Below are 25,618 nucleotides of genomic sequence, written 5' to 3'. Positions count from 1 at the left end.
TTCTTTTACGGGGACCAATTGTTGTATTTGCCTGGATAATTCTCTTAGGTCATCACCAGGGGAAGTAGTTTTCTGGACCATGACAGAGGTTTGTCTATGGATCCCATAGGACCAGCACTTTTTGTGGAGACATCAGTCAGTGGTTTCCTTTGGCATCCAGAGAGTCAGACCTAGAATGTCCGGGGACTTTAATAAGCTTTACGGTCTGATGATGGGAGTATAGCATCTAATAAACTTTGGACATAAGAACCATTCTGAATTTTGTTTCCACTGCAAGTAAGAAAACCTTGTTGCTTCTATAACATCCCCAAATCATGAGTTATTTCAAAGGCATAGTAACTATTAGTATAGATGTTTGTGGTTTTACCTCTAGTAAGAATTCATGCTTGAGTAAGAGCATATAATTTGGCTTGTTGGAATGAAATGGCCAAAAGTCATCATGAGGGGTTAATAGGTGATTCATCAAAGGCAAACAATTATGGGTATTTCATCCATGAAAAAAGAGGAGCACAGTTGAGATTGTTACAATAAACAAGAGTGATTTGGGGCAGTACACAAGAGAATTTCGTAAGAAATAAGATGGCTTCCTGAAAGGTATTGGGTGTGGTGTGAGTTCAAGAGAGCTATGACAGCATGAGGTACAAAGATGGTTAAGGATGATCTCATAACTATTTCTTCAGTGGCCTTTACCAGAAGGGCAGTAGCAGGGATAACCTTAAGGCATGGAGGATATCCTCAGTCTATGGGATCTAATTCTTGGCTGTCGTAACCTAGAGGTTGGTGGTAACCCCCATATATTTAGATAAGTATTTTGAGGCCATTTCCCCTTTTCATATACAAAAAGGAAAAGAGGTAGCTGGTAGGTTGGATGTCCAAGCGTATGTGAATTCATTAAGCTTCCTTCAAGGATTTAAATGTCAAGTTATCTTGGTTTTCCCAGATAATAGGATTAGGTTTAGTGGTTTTTAATAGGGCATATAGGGGTTGTGCTGGTAAGGAGAAGTCTGGAATCCAGTTGTGACAGTAACTCAGCTAGCCCAAGAAAAGCCCGTAATTGGCATTTGGTTTTAGATTTAGGAAGCTCAAGATGCCACGAAGCTTGTAGGGATCTAGGTATAACTCTTGTGCTGAGATTAAATGTACTAAATATCCAGCTTCAGTTTCAATAAATTGCAACTTTTCTTTTGAGATCTTATATCCCTTAGTGGCTAAGAGTTTTAACAAGTGCATACTGTCTTCTTGTGAGGAGGCTTGGAAAGGTGAGCAGGGAAGAAAATCATCTACATATAGTAGTAAGATGGAGTCTCCAAGATCATCTAGGTCAGGTTTTGAAATCTGTGAGAACTTTTAGTAAGACCCTGGGGCATTACTGTCCATGTATATTGTTGCCCTTCCCAGGTAAAAGCAAAAAGATTTACCAACATTAATAAGTTCAATCTTATCAACTGAAGGCACTGCAAAAATTGATCACAGTGAAAAATTTACATTTGGTAGCAATAGACGCTTATATTGTATGTGGATTAGAAACAATGAATAGTGAGGAATAACAATGTTTTTTATTGCTTGAAAATCTTGGACAGTCTCTATCCACAGCCATTAGATTTTTCTTACAGGTAAAATAGGGATGTTACAAGGATTGGTGCAAGGGATAATAACTCTATACTGTATAGTCTTCTATGATAGGTCGTATGCCCTGTAAAGCTTCTTTGTTTATAGGGTATTTAATTCTGGGGAGATGTTTTGAGGGATCTATTTGGATCTTAATGGGGGGTGGGGTGCACAATGCATTTGCCTGTGTCAGTGGAGGATTTTGCCCATAGAGTACGGAACATTAAATCTAATCATGAGAAAGAATCTGAAGTTTGATCTTCTCTGGTTTGTAAAGTACATGTAAAAGAAAAAGAGTGTGGATTCTCCTGGTGATTAGTTTCAAGGGATTTAAGTTCAGGGTATTCAAACTCAAAAGTTATTCTCTTTTGAGAAAAAAAAATGGCAGCTTATTTTTTAGGAAATCTCATCCTAGTCGGTGAATAGGAGCTGATTCACTGAGGAGAAATGGATGTTTATTTTGCAAAGGTCCCAAGTAAAAGTGTATAGGTTTAGAAATAAGACCACACTGTGGTTTATTTGAAACCCCTAATATTTGAATAAATGCATCGCTTTGAGGAAGGGACTGTTTAATAATAGTGGGGTTGACCAGTAATAGAATAGCTCCTGTGTCAATATTTTAAGGGATTGGTCCCCAATCTGGAGAGTAGTTTCCCTTTGCCTATACAATGGTAGAATGGGAAATAGACCTTGTGTTTCCTCAGAGACCTGTCATTGGGATGAGTCATCCTTGGCTCTTGGAAAGCTGTAATTGTCTAGACCTTTTTATTTGTAGCAGTCTTTTCTCCAAAGGCCAGGTTTTTTACAATTATGACAGTCCAGTGGGAAGAGTTTGCTTAAGAGATTCCATCTATTGAAATTGAAGATGTAAAATTTTAGTTGCCTTTCTTTTGGATTCATCTTCTAAGGTGCAGGTTAACTGATTAGTTACATTGACAAGATCAGGAGTGGACAGCGTTCTCCACTCTATGCAGATTCTCTTGACTAACAGAAATAGATCTCTGTTTAAACCATTTATAAACATTGAATTAAACCCACCCTGGTGGATTCAACATTTATAGGGACCTAGAATTTTCTCTAAAAACAGCATGGAATCTGCTATAGTAATCATGAACAGATTTGGCAGACTTTTGGGTACATGCCTGAATTTTGTTCCAGTCTACTGATTTAGGGAAAGCCCTTGGGATGGCAAGATGCAGCCTTTTGGCTATGGCACAAGCTTGGTCATAAAAAAGAGCTGGTGGTTGAGTTACTTGGAATACTAAACTTTTTTTTCAAGGCTTTCCCAATTAGCAGTTTTCATCCAGTGATGGATTTGACCTTCTTCAGCAAACATGAAAACTAATAGATAAAGATCAGAGAAGCCAGGTTGACAAGTTTAAATTAAAATATTTAGTTCTTTAGCAAATCTATGAGGATCCTCATATTTACTTTGGGAAAATCTTTTACTATAGCACTAAGTTCAGCTTTGGCCCATGGCATAAAGGAAATTAAGGATTTATCTGGATCTTCAGAAGGCCTAATTTTATTTTATTTTTTAATTTTTTTAGAAAGATTTATTTATTAGAGAGCATGAACGTGTGGGGAGGAGGCAGAAGGAGAGGGAGAGATAGTCTCAAGCAGACTGTCACCTGAGCATTGAGCCCAATTTGGGGCTCAATCTCATGACCCTGAGATCAGAACCCTGTGACCAGGACCTGAGCTGAAATCAAGAATCATATGCTCTATCAACCATACTACCCAGGTGCCCCCAGAAGGCCTAATTTTAAAAGGGAGAGTTTTAACAGCTCAGTTGGTAAGGTTTCAGCATTAGAACAGAAGGGAAGTTCAGATAAACAAAAGGATTAGAAGAGGACAGAGTTGGATCTAGAGGAGGTGAAGCAATGGGGTTGGGAGGACCTTGGCTGGTGCTGAGTTTTGTGTAAATCCTGCATTTATGAGAAATTAGTCTCAATCCTTAAATTTCATTTTTCTGAGCATACATATGTGAGATTTTCCATTTTATATCCTCCAGTTCCATTTTAAATTGAAATTCTTTCACAATATATTGAGCCTTTGAGTTTAGAGAAGTTACCAAAATATCAGAGACTAAGTCAATGATAGGGATTGAACACAGCTCTTCTACATTATTTTCCTTTTTCTTTTCTTTAACCTCCACCTCCTCCTCTTTCTCCTTTTCTATTACATTCTAAGTGTAGGCTTTAGTGAACCCTGTGGTATAATGAGAAATACAATACATGAGTCAAACTTCTGAATATCTGCAAGTCCCCAATTTGCAAGGATCACCTTATCCTTGTCCTACTGTTAATGGGACAGTTAGTTTCTCCTTTTTCCAACACCCCTGAAGAATCTTGGGCTTATCTTTTCCCTAGACATTACTGCTGCTTCTGAATTCTCAACATAATCACCTGTATATACTGTTTAGTTTTCATGTCATATCACACTGCTGGACACCGATGTAATCTCTTTACTTTCCAAAATACTACTTACTGAAGACTAAGTATGTAGTAGATTTTATATGAATGAGAGATGGGATAATGGAGTGATTGAAAGGTGGATAAACCACAATGTGGTACAGCCAAGCGATGAAAGAAAATTAGATGACTTTCTTCTTAAAAGCCTCAGTCATTACCAACTCTGGAAAATTTCCATTTGTTTTCTCAATCCAGTTTCATCCCTTCACTCCACTGAAGGTATCCTTCCTTACTGCTTTCCCCCAAAGTTGCTTATCCCTTCTTCCAAAGGCAGACTGGCTTATCTATCTACTTGACTTATTCTCAATCCAAACAGGACAAACTCTAAGAGCTGTCCTAAGTCAGTGTTCTCCAGAGAAACAGAATCAATGGGATGTGTATATTAGAAAGAGATTGTTTTTAAGGGGCACCTGGGTGGCTCAGTCAGTTAGGTGTCTGCCTTCGGCTCATGTCATGATCTCAGGGTCCTGGGATTGTGCCCCGGCATCAGGCTCCCTGCTCAGCAGGGAGTCTGCTTCTCCCCCTCCCTCTGCTTCTGCACCTGACTCATGCTTGCTCTCTCTCCCTCTCCCTCTCTCTCTCTCACTGTCAAATAAATAAATAAATCTTTAAAAGAAAGAAAGAAGAAAGAAAGAAAGAAAGAAAGAAAGAAAGAAAGAAAGAAAAAAGAAAGAAAGAAAGAAGAAAGAAAGAAAGAAAGAAAGAAAGAAAGAAAGAAAGAAAAAAGAAAGAAAGAAAGAAGAAAGAAAGAAAGAAAGAAAGAAAGAAAGAAAGAAAGAAAAAAGAAAGAAAGAAGAAAGAAAGAAAGAAAGAAAGAAAGAAGGAAGAAAGAAAGAAAGAAAGAAAGAAAGAAAGAAAGAAAGAAAGAAAGAAAGAAAGAAAGATTGTTTTTAAGGAATTGGGTCATGTGATTGTGGAGATTTGGTGAGTCCAAAACCTGATGAGGAGGCCAGCATGCTGGAGACTCAGGAAGGAACTACAGTTTAAGTCCAAAGGCAGCCTGCTGGAGAATAAGGAAAAGCCAATGTTTGAAATGAAGTCTGAGGCAGTCTGCTGGAGAATTCCCTCTTGTTTGGGGGAGGTCAGACTTCTGTTTTACTTAGGCTTTCAACTTACTGGATGAGGTCCACCCACATTATCTGCTTTACTCATAGTCTACTGATTTAAATCAAGTAAATCATGTACAAAAACACCTTTATAGAACATTCAGAATAATGTCTGACCAAATATGTGTGGTCCCATCAAACTGACACACAAAATGAATTATCTCACTATACAAAACCAAAGACATGGGAGTGTTTTACCAAATAGAGTTCTCTCTTCTGTGAGTTTCTGCAACCAGCTCTTAAACTTATTTCCCTTCTCCTCAGTATAGAAAATTCCTTGTCACCACTTCTTGGTTGTCTCTCTCATTTGTGAAGACAAATCAGGAGCATGGATGGTAAAGGTGTGTGTGTGTGTGTGTGTGTGTGTGTGTGTGTGTTTCTGTGCATATAGTGAAAATGTAATTCAATTTGGAAAGGTCAGTCTGATGTAACCTAGGGAAGCACTGATATGTCAGTCTATACATACAACTTTCTCAAATTTTGATTATATGTAATCCATTGACCACTCTATATTTTGATGTGAAGATCTTGCAGTCAAAGAATAAAGGAACCATGCCTTTCTTTATCCTTGCACCTCACTCCCCCAGAGAGAATCCGTATGTGGTAGATCCAAAGGAACTGTTTTATTCTTCCATCTTATTCTAAGAACAGAATTTTCATGGCAAATGAAAATGATAGAGCACTGGTAGATTTCAAAGTTTAAAAATGTATTCTAAATTCTAGCATTGGTCTAGGAATTTGTTTTTAAAATAATGGGCTATGCTGAAGAATTCATGCAAAAAAGAAAGTAGCTAAATCTAAGACTGAAATTTTACAGACTAACTCCCACTTTGAACTGCTGCCATCTTAGCAAGTCACTCTGTTAGTAAGTATAAAGGATAAGGTGCAATCCACTTATACTTCACCTCATTGTTTTCACTATATGCAAATTCTCTGAAGTTGGGTTAATAATACAAAAATGTTTGTCAGAGATTCTTCTATTCTTATTTTCAAGGCCTAAACTTTTTTTTTATGTATATCTCACTATGTATTATATAGGTGGGCTTGATGTTTAAAATATATGTATATACATAAAAATCTAAATTTATAACACATAAATTGAAAAAGCAATTTCTTTTTGTAGCACAATCATGTAAACATAATATACATAATAGGAGAGCTTGTCTTGCTGAAAAGGGAGCAAATGTTGATGAGAAGATTGAGGAGAAAAGTAGAAACTTTCTTGGCTTGCATTTCCTTATTGTGGCAACCTCCTGTAAATTCATCTTGCAAATTACTTAAGTAGAAGGGAATAGTAGATATACCTATCCAGGAAAAACAATTCTCAAAGTGGTTTTTAATACCTGGATATTGAACTAATTTAAAATATATTTCAATATCTGCTCATTCTGAGTTCTCCTCATTATAATGAACCATCACCCCTGTGAAAGCCTTCCCAGTGTTTTCCTTGCAGGGAAGAAATCATTGCTACCCATAATATTCCACCAGCATGTAATTCCTACATCTGTTAGTGCTGTTCATTCTGTATTTTATTAAATTGTGAGCTTCCTAACCCAGAGTCCTCTTTATCTTTGTATTCAAGAACTTAATACAGTGCCTCGATCGGAGCTATGTGTGAGTGGTGAATATATCTATCTCATAGTTTGTAGAATAAAGGTGTTTTGAATGAAAATATCAGGTTGATCCATACAGCATAAAGTAGGCAACCTTGAGTTTAGGTTTTCAAGAGTGTACTATTTCTCCCCTTCAAATTCACTTTGAATAGACAGATATGTTATCAAATTAAATATAGTGTTCTTCATTTATGGAATAAATTAAAATTAAGTTTTTTCTTAATGCTTAAAATTGTATGTGCTTCATTGAAATAAGTAAGATGTTTTGAGAGTAGGATCTTAGACCTGTCAAATAATTAGTGTTAGAATCATTGAATTTTTTTTATTATTTTAATATGTTTCAAATTAGAAATTAAAGAGAAAAAGTGGATATGTAGAAGTAATGAGATTAAAACAATCCTGTAATCAAAATTGCAGCTTCTTTATTCTGGTATCTATGTAAAGTAATGGAGAAAATGTGAAGATAATTATAAGAACAAGAGGTTTAATAGATTCTAAAATCATAGGGTTGGAAATTGCTTCCCAAGATCCCTCTGCCATGAGCACTTTGAACGAAATATGGCTTTGATTTGCTTTTGGATCACAAAGGTACAAAACAATTATATTTCTGAGTGATTGGGGAAAGGGGAATGGAAAATAGGATTGACCCATAGTCCTCTCTCTTGGCTGCCATCAGATAACCAGTTTTCAAAATCCTCATATAATTTAATTTTTTTTTCTAATAGCATGTAAATGTTGGCAAGAGAAGATCCATGTGTAAGGGTCAGCATCATCGCTAGGGTGTTGCTGAAGGAAATGATATTCTGAGATGTATTACTTTGCTAGGCACTTCCATTTGGGGATGAGGATGTGCTTTATAGACTGAGCATGCCATGCTATTCCCATTTCCTGTTATTCTTAAAAACTGTGGAAGAGATATGCTTCATTCTTGTTTAATAATTAAACAGAAAAGAACATCTTTTGGATTCTTTTGAAGTATTCACAAGGAGTTTTTGAAATCTCAGCAAAGGGAATACCCCATGTGTTTCTTTCCCTTCTTTTTTGATTCTATGTCATGGAAAGGATGAAAGAAACACCTTAAGAAGACGACTACTGAAACCTTTGACATTTTTAAAGCAAATATGAAAGCTGAGTAGTCACAAGATTAGTTCCTTAAGAATGTATGGTTACAATTTAAAAAGCTAGAGGAGCTTTTGCAGAGCACTGACCTGAAGCACTAGAAGCAGATAAAATTCTAGAAAAGGTCAAAACTAAAAAATGTGAATTATTAAGAAAGAAATACCTGATCAAACTTTGTATGTAACATTGGGACTGAAATGAGTAAAAAATAGTTAATATTTACTGAGAAAGATACCAACCCATTTTTGGGTATCACATCCTTTAAAAACCTTCCTTTAAAGTTATGTTCTTGGGGGCGCTTTGGTGGCTCCATCGTTAAGTGTCTGCCTTATGCTCTGGTCATGATCCCAGGGTCCTGGGACCAAGCCCCACGTCGGAATCCTGGCTCAATGGGGAGCCTGCTTCTCCCTCTACCACTCCCCCTGCTTGTGTTCCCTCTCTTGCTGTGTCTCTCTCTGTCAAATAAATAAAATATTAAAAAAAATAAAGTTATGTTCTTTTTTTAGATACTTAATGGATATGTAACATCTTTTAAAAGTAATAATTAGTACTTATTTTCATATCAACTATAATGTGCCATGGCAAGGTCATGTGCACACACATACACACGTACACACACACAAACACACACACAGAGTCTTTGCTTATACTTTTTGGGCATGGATGAGCACCACTGTTAGCATGGATAGCCACATTTGATCACAAGAAAATACATAAGAGGGTAAAAATGTTTCTTGAATGGCAGCACTGAAAACCCTAATTCCAGTGTAGGCATTTGAGCAGAAGGAGCAAGTACAGCATACTGAATGATTCTTGTTGGCATCTGCCCTGACTCCTTTGTACATTCTTTCTGATTAGTCAATGCCTGTGTCATTCTGATTTTTGACATTTTTTTATGTAATTCATGATAATATGTACAATTACAAAGTGATAGACAACACTTCAGAAGTTTTCACAAGCTAACATTTTTAAGAGCTAGCAGAAGACCTACTAGCATATTCACAAGAATATTCATTGCAGCATTCTTTGTAATAGGGAAAAAAATGGGAACAACCTTAATGCCCACCAGTAGGGGAATTAATAAATTCTGCAATGTCCTCACTTTGATATAAAGTACAACAATAAAAATAAATGAGGTACATCTGGTATTCTCATGTAAAATCTGTAAGATGTAGTCTTTATTGAAAAACAAGTTACCAAAAATATCTACAGAATAATATTATTTGCATTAAAAAAACCCAAAACCAGAAAAATTGGTACCCTCATGTATATATTTAAATTCAGAGAAAAAAAAAGACCTGGAGAAAGTACATCAAATCGATGTATCTCTATTGATGGTACGTGCTACAGGGATATAGGACTGGTTGTCCCAAGTGATTTTAATCTTATATCTGGTGTCTACATTTTTACAAGAGGAATGCATGTTATTGTTTGATTAACTTAAAAAGTGTTTTATAACCTTGCTAGGAATATTGAAAAGAGTCAGACGCGGGGAGATATATGCCATTATGCTATGTGGCTTTTCTCCTTCATACCCAGGTAATAACCTTCAGAAATGACTCAATCTCTGGTTACGTGACAGGGCAAGTGACCTAATGCCAAACCCTCCACTCATTGCTGGAGCAGAGTGTGCTAGGCAAGGGACAATATGCTTCTTTCCCAAATATAAACCTGTCTGAAAGTGTTTCCCCCTGGATATATAATAGCCCATTTGGGAGTATCTCTTCTTTTTTCCCGCCCCAGCAGTTACATGTGGTTCTTTCTGACTAATGATTACAAAACATATATTTCTCAGAAGACATATAGGGTTTAATAAAACAAGGTATAAATTGATACATTATAGAGCTAATTTGGGATATTGGAACAAAGGATCATTGAATATAAATGTCCTTATTCTAGTGAATCAGCATTATGGATCTTTTGATTCATGAATCATGGACATGGCAGAGAATACATGTTAGTAAAAACCCTTCATTATAACGGTTCTTCTGTGAAAACCCTGGCCTGCCTGCCCTTGTCAACAGGGGATAGAGTTCTTGGTTATATGCTTACATGGTCTCATGGAATTGCTCCCCGCCCCAGGTTGGATAATAAATTAATTGTTGTTTCCTAATAGACAATAAGCTTTACAAGGTCAGCGACCATGGGTTTTCATTCACCTTTACATATGTACAATGTCTAATAAATAACTGACGAATTAAATAAATGAATACAATAGCTGAATTTATACCAGAGGGGAGAGCAAAGACTTTTAAATGAAATTTTGCTAATTCTTCTATTATCTCAGAAAATAGAGAGGAAGCCACTTTGTAAACTATAGACCAATTTAATATCATCATTACTGTTTTTGTGAAAATAATGACAGTATCACTATATGCCACTCAGTCTACAAATAAGGGGTATGATGATGATGAATAAGCTGTACCACAAAGAACTTAAACCCACAAGACATTTCACCTTGGGACCTTCCATAAATGTGACCAACTACACCTTTAAGCTAAGGAGTCTGTGTGATTGTGATACTATTGCTGTGTCTTGGTTTGGATGTATTGCTTAGAAAGCATTGGCATAGCCATAGTAACAATTCATACTCTGAACAAACCCTCAAGTAGAGCTTATTCTGTGCCAGGCCCTTTTTCTGAGGTCTTAACATATATTAACCTAATCCTTTTTCCCCCTAATTAAAGAGGTAATATCTACTTTTTATAGAAAACTTGACATTATAAATAACTGAATTTCTGATTATCCTTAATGAATCTATCATTTTATACTTATAAAGTTATTTTGCCCTTGGAGGATTACATCAAGGTTTTTTTTTTTTTAAATGATATCAATCTAAGAGGCCTTGTTTTTTTAAGAAGATGCATAATATATTTATTTTGTATATTTTCATAACTAATAGATTTGGTCTTGCTTTTGTCATCTCTTATGAATTTTGGTTTTTTTATTTGGTTTTATTTTTCTTACTCTACTGTTTCCTTAGTTTTCTGTGTTTTTTTTTAAGATTTTATTTACTTATTTGATAGAGAGAGACAGCCAGCAAGAGAGGGAACACAAGCAGGGGGAATGGGAGAAAAAGAAGCAGGCTCCTAGCGGAGGAGCCTGATGTGGGGCTTGATCCCAGAACACTGGGATCACGCCCTGAGCCGAAGGCAGACACTTCATGACTGCGCCACCCAGGCGCCCCTAGTTTTCTGTGTTTTACTGTATAGACTATACCTTGATTTTTTTAAGCTTCTATACTTATTTATTTTTTCTACTTATTTAGAAGATAGAAATTTCATTTTTAATTCTAATGGTTGTCTTTTAGTTTATGACATATATAATTAAATTTATATTTCTTTAATTTTCAGAGACAAGCACAAAGCAGTAACACTCATTGTCCTTGATGCCTACTAGAGAATTTAACAGGTTGGGCAATGTCATGCCATATCCTAGTCTTCGTTAATTATCTGTGGTTGTAGATTCAACACGTTATTTTACACTCACTATTTTTATCCTGTAAAGTTTTTCTATTATTGCTTTTGAATCTACCACTGAAATTGTATGAATATAATTCATAGCCAGATCTGTAAGGACATTTTATCACTTAGTAATAATATTGTTTAGTAACAACAAGAAACATATATATGTATATATATTTTTGAATACTTTTATGTACGAGATATAGTGCTATATGACCAATTTCATTGTATGTTTGCTATAACTCTCGAGGAAGTATCTATTTTTATCTCCATTTTCAATAGAGAAGGACCTGAAATTCAAATACTACTCTAGGCAATTTATCCAAGCTCATCAAATTAAGCTGGTGGTTTCCCAGTTGAGATTTGAACACAGCACTCTTGATCCAAGGAAGCCTAAACTCCTAAAAGCTGCACAATACCACCATGAGAATATCTTATCTATCTACCTTCTCTAATGTTGTGCTTCATTTTTTTTCTACTCATGGTTATGGCGTACATAACACGTACGAGACATGTTTTTGATAAAATGGTGAATCCTTGCCTTCACTGCCCAAGATCTAATGTTGAAGAGATTCAAAGAAGCCATGATGCTAAAGTATAATAAATATTATTGCAGGAGAATTACAACATACCTGGAAATCTCCTGACAAGGGCTGCACGTTCTCTGGGCATCTGGGAAGGCATTACAGCCTGGAGATTTGGTGGAGGGTGGATCTGAAAGGCGAGGAGGAGTAAGAAACTGAAAGGAGGTGAATATGGCTGGAGAATCAGAGTATCTATTATTTCTGATGGGAAAAATGCAAATGATAGATTTAAAAAGAAGGAAGGTTGAGAAATAAGGCCAAAGAGGTATTCCTAGGTTACTTAATAGAACTTGCCTCTGCTCTGGATTTTTGCTTTTAGCTCATAGAATTCCCATTTTTAGTTTACAGAGCTTTTGCTGGTTTGTGTCTTTGTGTATCTGTCCATGTGTATTCACATGCGGTGTTTAAAGCAGGCACATAGAGCACTGGAAATGTGCTGTCAGGTATTGTGAAATTTAAAATAAAAATTTAGCTTCTTAAAGTATATGCTATTGTTGAAAAGGAAATGTTAAGAAGGCAGCTCTGAATTTATGTTTGTTGAGCTGTTGGAAATGATGAGAAGCTCAGTAGAGCTCAACCCCCCATCAAGTTATTAACATGTTCCTGTTAGTTTTTGAGGGATGGCCTCTGAAGAAACCATTGAATATTAATGAAAGTTTTATGATGAGATAAAATTCAACAACTAAAACAAAAAACATGCATTAGCCAAAAATAATGGTAGGATACAATTTCCATGGCTACTAAAATGTTATTTTGGTTTTCATTAAGCTGAGAAGTAAAATGGAGAACTTGAAAGGAGGTAAATTGAGTTTAGCCCAGATACATTCGTTGAGAAGAAGCACAAATCTCACCTTTTCACTTTCTACCATCAAAAATGGTAAACTATTTGAATTTCAAACCTATGAGATGAAAACTCTAGTAAAATTATTTGCCTTATAAATGTGAGATAGGAAAAGGAAAAATGGTAAAATCCAAATAGAACACAATATGCATAAATATTCTATAAATACAATAATTTAACAAGGATAGAAAAGATGAACCCTACCATCTTAGGGATTCAACATGAGAAAATGATCAACTTCTCCCTTTCATATATTTTCAAAAAATATATACTTCAGCATAAAAGCAAGCCCATACACATAAGCAACTGAAGGCCTGACTTCAGAAAAGTGACATAAACAAGGTAATGTATGTTACTTATGTAATGAAAAACATTGATACAACCCCTTACATACCCACCCTCCACCAAAACAAAAACAAAAACAAAAACAAAAACAACAAAAACCAACAAAGCCTCATACTTTAAGGAAATTCTGGGAGTAGGGGTAGTGCCATGTAAAGTATGCTGACATCTAAAGAGGGCATTTAAAAATTTTGGAATTAAGACAAAATATTGTTCTGAGGGATAGATAGGATAAGGGTTTGTGGAAGATTTGCAAATACTTTTCCTCAGACTTTTGGTAAAGTCCTGGTATTTATTTTTCTGTATATGAAATAACTTTTTTTTTCCTGAGAGTAAACTGGGCACATGGTAGTCACTAAATCAAGAACAGAGCGGGTAGGTAAGAGCATGGACTCTGAATTTACATACCCGGAGGTTCTAGCTCTGTCATTTATAAGCAAGCATTTTCCCCATCTGTCTCAGTTGTCTCAGATGTTAAGATAGAAACAAAAATATTTAACTCTCAGATTTGTTGTCAGGGTTAATACAGAGTGTGTGTAAAGATCTTCACTCAGTGGCACATGTGGACCCCACAAAAATGATTAGATAATGGAGACACCAGCTATAACTATATAATAGCAATGATGATGTAGGGAGGAAGCCTCAATTAAGTGGAGCTGTATAATCAACCTTGTTTTTAAATAGTTGGTTGGTATTCTTCTTGACGTGGAAATAATTAGAAAGCTAGAAGGTGTCAACCTCGAGATGGCAGCCAGATGGTCACCACATTTAGTAAGAGCAAGGGTAAGGCTAGGATGAGCCCCAACATTAAGTGACTTTCAGTCACACCCTTATTAGGCAGTCAGACCCCAGAGCAAGTAACTGAATTATGGACAGTCAAATCTGGGAAGTTTCCTCTTCATTTCTGCTCTTGGAGTCACCACTACTGTTTGCCTGCTTCTGAATCTTCCTTCCTCCCAGAAATAATATATCCACTTGGTCTCCAGGACAATTTTCTCTCTTGGTTCTCCTCCTGTTTCACTTACTGCCATTTCTCAGTCTCTTTTGCCATGATTATTTTTTACACTCCCAACCTCTAAGTGATGGCATGCCTTACTTGGAATTCCTCCTTTCTTTTTTCTGCAGACATTCCCTAGGTGAGCTTATATAGCGGGTATTCACATACATACCTTCATCCCAGCCTTGACTTATCCCCTGAACTCTTGTTTCCTGTATTTCACCTATTCCTCATTTCCACTTGTGTATCTAATCAGCATCTCAAACCTGACACAGGAAAATAGAGTTCTAGCCTCCTGCCTTCTTCAGCTCACCAAATTTCAACTCCACTTTTCAATTACTCAGGGCCTAAAACTTGAATTCATCCTTGATTTGTATTTGTTACCTAATACCCTAAATCCATGCCACCAAAACATTCTCTATCAGTTCTGTGTTCAAATATATCTACACTTTTTCACCACTCTAATCCCCCTCCCTCAGATCTGGACCATCACCTTTTCTCTCCCTTACTGCATAGCCTCCTAAGTGGTTTCCCTGCTACAACATTTGTGCCTCCACCATCTACTCTCAAAATAGCAACTAGAACTACCTTTAAAAAAATAAGTTATATAATATCACTTCTCTGTTCAAAACACTCTGAGACATTCAACATCATCTAGAGTAAAACTGATCTACCCGGTCCTCCACTTGCTATCTGACTCACTTTCTGTCTTTCTCTTTGGATACTGTTTGCCAGCTACCTTGCCTTCCTTCTTGTTCTTCAAACATTCCAAGCATCTTCCTTCCTCAGGCCCTTTGAACTTATTCATAGCTCTGCCTAAAATGGCATTCCCCCAAATAGCCAGAGGACTTGCCTGTTTACTTCATTCAGGTCACTTCTGCTCAAATTTCACATCATCCTGGAGGATTCCCCTGTCCAGTCCATTCTAAGTAGCATCCCGTCCGTGCCTTTACCCCCTTATCTTGAGTTATTTTGTTTCTCAGAATGTAACATGTTTTAGATTGTTTATTACTTTGCCTTTTTTTTTTGGTTTATTATTATATTACCGATACCTAGAAAAGTGCCTAGCTCGTGGTTAGAGAGAAATAAATATTTATTAGATGAGTGAATGCCTGGAGTTTGAATAGAAGAGGGCATTTCTATCCTACCAGGAGAAGGGGTCTCTTCCAGTTGTTGGCTGGGATCACTGGAATCAAAGCTGAGTTGGACATTAAGTACTTAAGATAGTATCCATGCCTAATAAGGCTCTAATAAATATCTGATTTAAACTAAGCTGCCTTATGACTTAAAAATGTCAATACGTTATGAGACATTTCCTCCTAGAGCCATGCTATTTTCAGTCAAGAGTAATTTTTAGGATAATTTTTGTAAAGAGAAAATATCCCCATATACTACCCCCAAAAGGCTGGCAAAGTTTTCTTAAAAATGTATTCATGCCATTTCTGGGACAGGAAACAATTTGACCACACATTAAAATAAGATTTTTGGAGCCAGGAAACTCTCTTCTTCCCTTCTCCCTGAGGTCTCTACTCTCCCTTCCAGTTAGATCTCTTGGTATAAGCCTGGCTAAACAAAGTAAACTGCACATATATTAATAGGAAAACAGCTGTTGAGCTGTTGCAAGAGCAATATCACCAACTAATATTAGGGCAATATATTTTAGTCTCTGAAGACAAAGAGCTTTCAGTTCACCTTTGCATTATAACATTTGCACATTCATAAAAAAGGGGGAGGGGAAGGTATTTCAAACCAAGAATTGGAGCCCTTCAGAGGAGACTTTGAGTTAGGATTCATATCGTTCACCCTGGAAGGGAAAATAACAGAGCCAAGACCTTGTTAACCTGTATTTGTAAAGTGCTTTTACTTATTTGCTTGTTTTAACCAATGTTACTGGCCAGATAGTGACCCGGGGAACTTGAAAGCAATTCTGTTACCAGCCTCCCTGGCTAGGCTCCTCTGTTCTCCTATGTGGGAAGTCTCTGTCTTCTTCCTGGGCCTCCCTGTCTCTTTCTTTTTTTTTTTTTTTTAATAATAATTTTTTATTATGTTATGTTAGTCACCATACAGTACATCCCTAGTTTTTAATGTAAAGTTCGATGATTCATTACTTGCGATAACACCCAGTGCACCATGCAATACGTGCCCTCCTTACTACCCATCACCGGCCTATCCCATTTCCCCACCCCCTCCCCTCTGAAGCCCTCAGTTTGTTTCCCAGAGTCCCTGTCTCTTTCAACCCACCCATTCCATCTCCTCCTCAATCCAAGAAGCTTTCACTCATATCTCCAATATACTTTCAAATTTGTCCTTCTATGAAATACAAACTGTTGGTACCCTTTCCACTCCTTCAGCTTATACACTGCTTTTCATAGGTGTGTGGTTAGTGTGCGCACGTGAGTGTATATGATGCATCTCCTCCAGCTAATCTGTAAGGTTGTTGTGAGCAGAGAGTAGGTTCTGTGCATTAGGCCATCTCGAAGAAGAGTCTCTCGGTGCTGTGTACGCAGTTGGCTTCTGTAAAGTCTCACGGGGGCAGTGGGTGTATGTGAGTGTGGATGCTGTGTGGTGTTACTGGTGAGGAGTCTACACTTGCTGCAGTCTGGGTCTGCTGCCCACTTGGCTGTGTGACTTTTGCCAAGTTGACACATAGTGGGGAATAGAAGTGTCTTCCTCATAGGTGGTTAATGCTTGAGAGATAATACATATGAATTTGACTAGTTTGGAACCCAGCAAATAGTAAGTTCTTACTACATGTTGACTTGAAAGTGGGTGACTGGGTATAAAGTTAGTGATGGATTCTGTGTGGTTAATGTAGAGAAAGATGGAACAGCCAACTCCATCCTTGTGGTATAGACTAAGAACAAAGAAGCTGGCTGTGCAATCAGACAGACTGAGTGCAACTCCACCAGTCACTAGCTGTCTGACTTAAAGATATTTTTAAAGACTTTCAGATCTGTATTTTCCTTATGGACACATTAATACTTACCTCACAGAGGCGTTTTGAGGACCGAATGGGAGTGTTGTGAGAGATTTTCTGATGAGTTAATAAATGTGACTTTGTTCATTTATTTCTGGAGCCGATTCCATTTCAGCTCATTACCTTGACTCTTCAGTTCTTGTGGGAGAGACTACCAGCCGACTGCCCAGTTCTGCTCTCCTTCTTAGAACACACATTTCGACTGCTTCCCTTATACTTTCTCTTACACTCCCTTATATTCAGTGATGTCAAATGACTGCAATTTCTCCACTGGAATGTGAACAAAAATGCTACATGCTGCTTTCAGGAATTCCTATAAAGACCTTTCACTCATCCTTCACCACGCAGTTTCCTTTCCACTGGATGAAGATGATGACAGTGCACATGGGGATGGTGGAGCAAAAGAGACGGCAGGGAGAGCAGTTTCTTAGATGACCAGATAAAAGCTGCTTTACCAACCCAAACATCTGCCCAAAAGTCTTATATGAAAAAAATAAACTTCCTTTTCATCAGCCACCAGAAGTCTAGGATCTCTTTGTTATTGCAGACTAGCTTACTCTATTTTAATATACACCTCCTATCCTACCCTCCAAATTCTCATGCCTAAAAGTTGCTGTGATATTAAGCACTGAGTGTATGTTAGCTCTCAATACTATTTCTACTAGCAGCAAATAAAAGTCTTATTTCTAGGCCTGTTGATTCTCAAGGTCAAAAATGTCATATCTTTTTTTAATAGTAAGGATAAAAAATTCATTTATCATTTTTTGTCTTTTGAGTGTTCTTTGTCATAGAATTTTTCATTTTCTATTGGATTATTTATCTTATTCTTTGGTATTTCAAAAACTTTAGGTGTAATCATTATTATCCCCTTGTTATGTGTTGTTGTTTTAATAATAAATGCTTAATGATATATAGTCATTAAGTTGACCAATCTCTTTTTTATGGATTCTTCTTTTGATTCCATGTTCTAAAACTCATTTCTAACCCTAAGATTAGATATGTATTTTCCCTATTAATAAAATCATGAGGCTGAATGCACACTATACTACCCACACTTGCTTTCTGGGCTATCGTGTCACCTTGCATACCAAAGTATTTAGCACTGATCTCTAGCTTCTTTTAAAAATCAGACAACTTTATCTTACTTAGTCACCTTCCTTTTTATTTCTAATTAAGCGTGTAGGATCTAAGTGATCTGAGGAATATTTTCCTCTCTAATGTTCTAACTTTTATTCTGTCAGTATATCTCTCATATCTCTTTAAGTTCTTTGTTTAATTTATTAATGTTCTCACCAATGCTTTGAAGATTTCATTAACATGCTGTTTACCCCTTCAGATGCTATTAGTGATGATGGTCCAATAAAACAGAGTTAAACTGATTCCCCCATTATCTGATTAGCCAGTCTGCACATTCTAACCTGACACCTTCCTATATTACATTCATCCCATGTTTGCTGTATTCAGATATTTAAGATCTACATATTCAGCCAATTTAAATTAATTTAGCTATCAAGATTTCATGAGATGCTGTACCCAGCACTTTACTATGTGCACTATCAAGCTACAAGATCAAATAATCATCTACCACATTCCCTTTAGCTAATATAATCTTTGTGATTTCAGCCCAAAAGTTTCTAGTTAGTCTAATCTGTTTTATTCTTTGTGAATCTAGGCTATTTATTGCCAGTGGCCCTGTTCTCTCAGAGTTGGATTATCTCTTAGGAGCAGTCTGGATAAATTTTCTTCATTATAGGGCTCAGAATAAAATACTGAGAAGACCAGGAACTTAGCAGTTACCAACTGAGCAAAGAGTGATGTAATTCTAATATCAATTGATCAATCAACCAGCTTTTATTGAAACAACCATGTGCACAGTCCTGAGTGCTAAAAGGGATATAGCTTGTTTTAGTCAGGGGTCTTCTAGTTTTACATCACAGATGTAAAAGCACCAAAGGAAAGTTTGGAAGATTCTGGGTTAGCTCACAGAATGAAAGGAAACAATGCTAAAGCCATGATCCAGGAGGAACACAAGAAATGAAATAAAAACCTGGGTCTTGATGCTTTGAAATCATGTGTCTCTCTTTCTGTGCCTCTTGTTTCTGAATGTCGGTTTTAGTTCTCCTTTTCTACATACCAGGGAATGTGTATTAGAGTTCTCTAGAGAAACAGAACCAATAGGATGGATATGCAAATATATGCGTATATATGTATAAATATGTATGGATATACTTATATTTGTGAAAAGATTTGTTGTAAGGAATTGGCTCACAGGATATGGAAGCTGGCAAGACCCAAGATCTGCTGGGTAAATTGGCAAAGTGGAGATTCAGGAGAGCTGATGTTAGTTCTGTTCAGAATCCAAAGTCCTGAGAATCAAGAGTTCCCATCCAAAGGACTATAGGTTCAAGACCCAGAAAGAGCCAAGGTTGCAGTTGAAGTTTGAAGGCAGGAAAAAAAAGCCAGAGTACCAGTTTGGTGGCAGATGGGAAAAATTCTTTCTTTGGCGAAGGGTTAACCTTTTTGTTTCATGCAGGTCTTTAACTGATTGGACAACACCCACCCACATAAGGAGGGCAATCTGCTTTACTCAGTTTATCGATTTAAATATTAATCTCATCCAAAACACCCTCACAAAAACACCTAGAATAATGTTTGACTAGATACCTGGGTGACTTATGGCCTAGTCAAGTTGGCATATAAAGTTAACCATCATAGAACATACCTGCCTTTGGCTAGGAAGGCTGACTCTAATGGTTTACAAATAAAATAGACAAGAGATCTTTTTCATTTCCTTTACTTTGGGAAAATCCTTGAGAAGAATTCCTATTAGTTACCTTATATACAAATCACTATGACTACCGGGATGTAGTATTGTAAGTGATCCAGCCTGGATGACCTGGCTATTTCTGTGATTGGAAAGATAAGATGGAATTTTACATATAGAGTAGCAATTCTGATCCCCAATAGAAACATAATATATTATTAAGATTGGTAAGAAGCAGTTTTTCAAAAGAAATAGGAATGGAATGCTCAAGTGCAAACAACACAATAAATAGCCACCATACAGACCATGCACTCAAAGAGTCTGCAAGCTATTTAGAGGAACAAAGCAACACAGTGATTCATAAACAGCATATAATGATGTAACCCACAATGACATATCCAAAAAGTGCATAATGATTCACAGAATTGAGAAGTGCAGAAAATCTGTTATAATCCGAGAAGGTTTCATAAGAGTAGCAGAATTCAAACGGGGCTCTGAAAGAGTGACAGGTAAGTAGAGAGATTAGTGAAGGCCTTTGAGGTGAGGACAGTGAGGAGGCAATGACCATGATGAGTTACTGAGATTTCTAGGGCAAAAAGAAAGGAAGTGGTCAGTTATGGAATGACTAAGGAACCACTTGTATAAACATATCTCCAAAACACGCCCCCCCATTAACCTTCTTTGCTAAATCCTATGCATAAACACACAAATTTTCCCCCATCTCTTTTCTTAGCTGAAACTTGAGTGTTTCTTAAAGATCGACTTTCCCTTTACTAGTGTGACCATGCTTTATCATCCAGGCTGGGATGCTTCTGGTTTAAACTGGAAATGGAGTCAGTATTCTTTTCATTTCTCATGTGACTTCTAAATCGTTCCTTTACTGCTCCATTAAAACTCACTAGTCTTTTGAGATTCATGATGTTAGACCATTGCTGTCTTTTTACCAACTCAGTTCTCCCCAGGTTTGGGTCACCGGATACTTTGAAACAGTCCTGTAGTCTTCCTTTCCATACCAAGTTCAGTGACATCATAAGCCCATGTGTGATATCCATGCAAAAATACTAAACTTATGATTTCTTGTCTTGTTCACCTCTAAAGACTTTGTCTACCTTTTACTTCACTCTCCCATTACAATGGCCACTCTCTAAACTTGCAACGACCCAGAATGGATGATGACATTTTTAGTCTTAAACGCAATGAAGTTATATCTTAAGCCTTCTCAGCAGATTTTTCTCTAGCCACATTTGATTCATCTCCTTTTCCCTACTTGTATAGGATGGGTGTCTCTTCTTTCTAAGGCAATCCTTCCCCTTAATCCTTGACTCTTCATGTTTGATCATCTCTTCTTTCCCTCTTAATATCCTTCAATGACTTTTCCCATTGTTTTCATGTAATGTAACTTCATGACCCTTAATATTAGACACAAGATCTTCCCTCTCTGATCGGTTTAACTGAGTACACATTTCTTATTTATCTTCCAACTTCATTTTCTATAACATCGCAGATGGAATTGAATATAGATCCCTATCATGCTATTCCTTGCATCTGGCCTTTGCTCATGCTATAAACTCGGTCTTGAATGTCCTTTCTGCTTTTCTTCAATTATTCTACTCATTCCTTCAGACATAGTTCAGGCATCACTTTGTGTAATAAATCCTTCACATCGTCTTCTGGTTGGGTTAGTTGCCTATGTCAGTCAGATCAGTGCAGGAAACAGAAGCCACTCTAGGTATTTCAAGCAGGAAGAAATTTAATATCAGAAATTTGATGATTTTAATATCACTATCAATTTCTGTGCTAGTTAGGAAAATCTAGGTAATGTTGAAGATACAAATTAACTTCAAAACCCACAGTTTATTATAACAAAGTACTGCCATTTTTCCATCACTACAATGGCAAACTTGGGTCAATAGCTGAGAATCTATTCTGCTTTACATAGTCATTTAGGGACTCAAGCTGAGAAGGACTCAAATACCTTATACATGTGCCAATTGGAATTTCTAGTCTTCTTAGTTGCCCCAGCAGGTGAAGTGCCTGGAGAATTTCACATGGCTTATCACTGTCTTATCTTGGAAATAACACTTATCAGTTCTGCTCATTTTATTGGCTGGTTCCTTTCAACTAAAAGGGCCCTGGGATATGCAGTTTTCCATGTGCCGGAAATAAAGGGGACTAGATATGGGTATGGGAAAACTGAAGCTCAGAGAGGTTAAGTAATTTCCCCACATTTGCACAGTTAAAACTTGGCAGAACTGGAATTCAAATTTCATTATTGTTCAAAAATGTCTGTTGTCCTTCTTTTGGTCTCTCCCTATTTGGTCCTTCCCGAAGCAGAATTAGGCTTCTAGCCTTTCTGATGGTTAAGTTTGCCTGGACCAAGTGAGGGTGAGTGAAAACACCACATGCCACTCCCAGGCGGAAGGTTTAAGAGGCATCCTGTGATTTCCTCATTGTGCTCCTCTGTCTGCTACAGGAGTGGCAGTTTCCCAAACAGGAGCTGTACCTTCAACCTGGAGTGAAGAATATGTGGAGCAGAGCTTCAGGCAACCTGCAGGCGATACTTAACATGAGTAAAATATAAATTTGTGTTGTTGTAAGCCCAGGAGAGTTTGAGGTTGTTCATTACCTTAGCGTAAACTAGTAAAATCTAACTAATGCAAATACTCAAGAACTTGCAAAATCCTCCCCCAAACTGAGCATCCAGGATTCAGGAAGGACTGGAATCTAAGTGACTATAAAGAATCTCAGTAAAGGCTCATGGATAAACTCTACATGGCCTTGAATTAGAATGATTTATATCAAACTCCTTCTGATCATGTGCGTCTCTGATCAAGATCCACTTCCAAAGAGGGAGAGAGTGACAGTCTCACTGGTCCAGAATGGTCACATGCCCATCTGCTCCTCTGCCAAGGAGAGCGGGGGCTGGTGAAGGACAAACAAAAACAGCTGACCATCCCACTGGGACCACATGGAATGGAGTGGGGGTGATTCCCCAAAGCAAATCGGTTGCTGACATCCAAAAGAGAGGAAGAAATGGCACCTCTAGTAGCAATCCACTGAAATAACAGTAATTATTCATTATTGGCATGTCCCCTGTATCCGTCTCTTTCTCTCTCCTTCATGTGAAATCATCTTCCCAAACCAAGCATCCTTAATAACCTTGTAGAAGTCTTTTATTTGGCAGTGCCCAGCTTCCCGTCCCCTCTGCTCAAATCAATAGGAAAAAATAAAGATAATCTACATTAATTTGGTTGCAGTTGTTTTAACATCCCCTGAAACCTTGAAGTTCAGCAGTACTGGGCCAGCTTGAAGAAAACCTTTCTGACAGGAAAGCGAGTTTCAAAAAAAAAATGTTCCCCAGTTTGCTAGGCTTATAAGCCTAGGGCAAGTTTAATTAAACTCAATGGAGCATTTTAAAGTGAAGAAAAAATTAGGACAGCAAGAAAAACGTGTTGATTGTTTCCTAATTATGCTGTGGACTTTCCCTCTAATGCATCCCCCCTCCTTTCCCTCCCTAAATAAAACAACTGGCACGTTAAGTTTGCACATAGAAGATTATATCTCAACCATGCATTCTGCACCAGCCAGGCACAGTGCTTCCCATTCCACTCTGTGGCTTGCTTTTTGGAGACTTTCATGCTTTTGTTATTTCATGGAGATACTTAGTCAAAGACAGATAGAGAGAGACAGAAACCAAAAGAGAGTGAGAGAGACAGAGGGAGAGAGAGAAATTCAGAAAACACATTAGACTCCAGCAGTTTCCAACCTTTATGTTAATGAGGACCCCCTTTGATTAGCCCCTCCCTAACGACATGGGCTCCTTACTTTATAATAGTTAGCCCACCAAACAGTGTGTAGTTTTAAAGACATGATGAATTTACATCCTTGTTTTTATTCATGAGATGTGCATTAACACAAAGTGATCTTTTCAGAACAGGATAACTGTACTGCCAATCTAATTATATCCTAAAGTAAACAAACAAACAAACAAACAAAAAATGAAACCCGAATTTGTAATCCATTTATATCACTAATGGTGTCCTGCTCTGTGCAGGGCACTGTACATGTAGCCTTGTTATGAGTAAGTGGACTATCTCTATTAGGATTTGAGGTGTGATAAAGAACCTCATGGATCCTGGGGACTCTAGAGCCCCTGGAATGCCGGAACTGTAGTGACTGTTCACCTGCCAACGAGAAGACTGTTGGTGTGGACAGGAAGGGAAAAGATGACTTCAGGTAAAACCCTCGAGCCAGGGACTAGTAGCCCATAAAGAAAAATCCATTTTTGTCTCAAATGGTGCCTCAAAATTCTTTGAAGAGAAATAAGGATAATTAACGCTTTAATAGCACTTACTGTGAACCAGCTACGGTAATGAGCAGTTTACATATATTAACTAATTTTATCATGTTGGCATTCTGTTACGGCACAGAGAAGTTACACGGTGGGCCCAAGGTCACACAGCTAATTAGTGCCAGAACCAATATTTGAAGTCATGTAATCTGGCTCCTAATTTAGCATTTAAGTTTGCACATAGAAGACAGTTACTGTATGTGGCCTAATAGAGAAAAAATATAGGAAGTACACTAAACTCAGCAGTTCCAAACTTTTTCAGCACCAAGGACTTCCTTCTTTCTTTGTTTTTATTCTTTTCTTTCTTTCTTTTCTTTTCTTTCCCTACATGGATTCTTATGCTTCGAAAGATATTGACTACTACCTCATAAAAGGAGGGAGAGCTCAAAATGAGATTAACTTCATTACATTTCATTTAAAGATAAACACATCATGTAGAACTTTCAAAGACTCTGGAAGAATGTGTGTCAGAAAACTACATTAATAATAATAATACAGAGCTGGGGTGCCAGGCTGGCTCAGTTGGTAGGGCATGCAGCTCTTGATCTCAAGGTTGTGAGTTCAAGCCCCACATTGGGCGTAAGGGCCTACTTAAAAAATAATACAGAGCTAAAATTGTCCCCAAATTTAGGAATCCAGGTAAGTTGAGCTACAAAGTCACTTTGGAGTCTGATAGGTTCCCTGTTAAAACCTGTAGTTCTATTTCTCAATGCCTTTTCCCCACTCAACAATGATTCTCGAAAGCAACAATTTTCAAAAGTTTTGAGGTAGACAATTTGGAATACCCTTAGGAGGTGTATTAGAGTCTCGAAGGGAAAATACTGACTTTGAGAAAACCTTCAGATGATTCTGAAATGCCTGTAACTGGGCGTGGGAGTGAGGTCGCTCCCTACCTCCTGCCTCACTGCGCTCGGAACCCAGTGCAGAATCCCTGCACTCCACTCGCCAGATGGTCGTCAGCTAGCCTTCCCCTCCATCTAGCCCCGTGCGGAGTCCTACATGCGCTGACTAGAGCCAGGCAACCCAACCCAAACTACGGCAGCACCTTCTAGAGTCAGCGTAGAGTCATGGTGAAGACTCAGGCAGAGGGTAAATGGAAGCTTGGCTCTGGCACAACTGGCTGCGAGTGTGTTCAGCTCATAGGGCCTCCCTGGGCTGCAGCTTCCTCACCTGTCAGACGTGGGCATCTGACCAAAACCTGTCTACAAAGCAGTTTCAACTCTAAATGTATTTGACTCTGAAATCACAGAATAACGTGCCCACCAAGGCCTTAATATCAACTCTCACATTTGTCAGGTTTGGGGCTTTGGGCAGATTGTCTCTAATGACAAGAGAGCAAATTTTCCAACCTGGTATTTGAGGCCTTGAGAATATTCTC

This window comes from Ailuropoda melanoleuca, chromosome 2, assembly GCF_002007445.2.
Source record: "Ailuropoda melanoleuca isolate Jingjing chromosome 2, ASM200744v2, whole genome shotgun sequence".
Taxonomy (NCBI): Eukaryota; Metazoa; Chordata; class Mammalia; order Carnivora; family Ursidae; genus Ailuropoda; species Ailuropoda melanoleuca.
This window is presented reverse-complemented; position numbering follows the sequence as displayed.